Raw genomic sequence first — 2,868 nt, forward strand, 5'->3', positions numbered from 1 at the left:
TCTCAAGGAATCCTAATTTTGTCACTGGCTGGCAGGAAGAGACTAAAGAGGGAGCAAGTAAGGAAGATCAGATGGAGATCACAATGATCCAATGGTTGTCACTATGTCACGATGGTTAGATGCTCGCCAGATATCATCGTGACTTGGCGACTGATGAAATGGCAGGGCTGAGAGTACAGAACCAAAGACATGTGGCAGTCCAGTGGCTAGTGACATGGCATGGATTGGTGAATTATCGAGCAGACCTTGGTCACGATGAATCTCCAAAAGGTTTCACCAAAGGCTCACTTCCATCGACATAGGGTATATCGAAGAAATCAGAAGCAGTCCCGCCGAAAAAATAAAGGCATCGATGAAACTATAGGTTCAATGAGATTTGTAAACGGCTCACCGAGGGACTAGTTTGGTCGAAAAAATGATATCTGACAGAACAAGATGCGTGGTAGGTGACAGATAGGTGGTACCCAGGTGGATCTCTGAAGCCAATCAGAGGGTGACACATCTTGACACGCGACACAAGAGAAAATCAGCTAGTGTCAAAGATCGAGAAGTTTGAGGGCAGATCAACGATGATGCAAGAGATCTGATGATGGTCGTTATACCGCTATAGAAAGAATCTCACCAGTTATCTCCATGACTTGGTGACAAAGCACATGTAGAAAAGGTGAGCGCATAAGGTGTTAAATATCAAGCAGTTTGAGGGTAGATCAACGGTCGTCACTATACTGCATGATGAAGATGATCGCTAGTTATCTCACGCAACATGGCAACTAATGACATGGCGATTAAGGTGGCATCTAGTTGGATCCAAAGGCGAATAGGAAGTGACACGTGCTAGGCTCACCAGTAGGGTGAGTGCCCAGGTGAGATAAGGATTGTGCAAGTATGAAAGATCCAACAACTATCACTAAGGTGCAAGGAAAAGATGCATGCCTAGTTATTGTTGCGACTTAGCGACAAGGTGGGTCCAGGTCTAGTGACGGTTAAGATGGCAGACAAGGTGGACCCATGAGCGAACCAATGGTTGATGTGTGGTGATACCATGGCATAAGAGAGCAACTTAGGAGAGATAAATACCGAACAGGCTCCTAAAGATCTAGCGGTGGTCGCTATAATGCGATCGGAAGATGCGCGGTGTTTATTCATTGCGGCTTGGCGACGGAGTGGTGGGGCCCGTCAAAGAAATATGTGGAGTGCTACCATCGGCAATCGGAACAACCGGTTTTCCACCTACCCCGATATCTCGATGAGGTCGCCAGCGGATTCAAGCGAGTTGGAGCGGAGCTATTAGGTATCGGTATAACATGTTTGGGTGCCACCCAATAATCTGATAGAACAACATTTAGTTGGGAGCGCATCATCGGCCATCGAAATAAGTGTTCCAATACTAACCCATTGACCTGATGATGAAAGCAATACCATTTACAGTCAGAAGACGAAAGTGGTTATAGGTAAGGTAGTGTCCAGGGATCCATGCAAAATAAGAATAAGTCATCAGGTAGTTTGCGATCCATGCAAAATAAGAAGAAGTCACCCAGTTAATCCAGGCAATTATTAAGCTCAGAGCAAGTTTGTCTGAGTCTTTCTCATGATCTTGAAGTAATAAGGATTGATTTTCAGCTTGATATGGTCAACTTTTAGTTGACTAAGAGTTTGAACTGAATTGCATGAGTTCTTTTTGCATGTTTTGAAGCCTTTTTGGGTGGCTTTTTATTTCTACGAGGGGATCATTTTCAGAAAAGATATTTTTAGTGGCAGTTCAACTTCAGTCATTCTAAAGTTATCTTTCCTCTACCTTTTGGAAGGTTTTCATATAAAGTGAAAAAGTTTTATCTATCTTCTCTGGTTCTTGATAATTCTTTGGCTAGTTTTAACAGAGAATACATTCTTGTAGCTCATATGCAGTTTTATGATAGAATTCTGAATAAAAATTACCAGCTTATGCCTTATGTCTTTACAGTTAATTTTCTTATTCATGATTGAGAGTTAGTTTATTGTATTATTGTCTAAATAACCTTTAAATTTTCTGTCTCATTTATAAGTCACTGGTTGTGCATTGTGATAAATTGATTCATTTGGTTGATTGTGAGAGTTATCTTTACTTTCAATTTCTTGAAGTTTAAATCCTTTGCATGAAATATTTGTGTTATGAACCAAAAGTCTATTTATGCAGATTGGTGTTTTTAGGATTGTATTTCTGTCATTTTGAGATATCTTATTGATGCTTCACCTTGGTTTAGCATTTGCAAGTCATTCTAGTTTCATTTTTAGTTTTTCCTATCCCTTTTCTCAGTAAAGATTTAGAGTTATTCATAGGCAACCAGCCCTTCATCTGGAGGTTAATTCTCACTATAGGCAACCCACAGGCCTGAGAATTATCCCATGTGTCACCAAGTTGCTTGAGCTTTTAGCTTGTGCATTACGGGTGAAATTTGAGTGACAACACTTTTTAGTTTTTGGCACGTCCTGTGGGACATGCTTGAGCTATCTCAGTTCAAAAAATATTCACTTGTTGTTTTTGGTGTGAGGAGCAGCAATTCCACCCTTTAGAGGCAATAATTTTCAAACCTGGCAACTCATTTTCTTGGTTTCTATGTAGATTCAGTGACATTTTGTAGCATATGAAAAATTATCAAACTAGATAGAGCAAGGATCTGGTTGAGCATATTGAGCTACCACCATCATAGAGAAGGTGAATGACAATGAAAAAGACAGAGAAAGCAACAAATTCAGCAGTTGAGTTTCCAGAAAGTTCGTCAGTTGTAGTTTTTTAAGAAACTCCAGATTCTGATCTCTTGTCTAATTCTTCTCCTCTATCTAATTCGCAGCCTAATTTTGCCACCTGCATAAATCCTCTTTTTGCAACTA

This window comes from Cryptomeria japonica, chromosome 1 (assembly GCF_030272615.1).
Source record: "Cryptomeria japonica chromosome 1, Sugi_1.0, whole genome shotgun sequence".
NCBI classification, from domain to species: domain Eukaryota; kingdom Viridiplantae; phylum Streptophyta; class Pinopsida; order Cupressales; family Cupressaceae; genus Cryptomeria; species Cryptomeria japonica.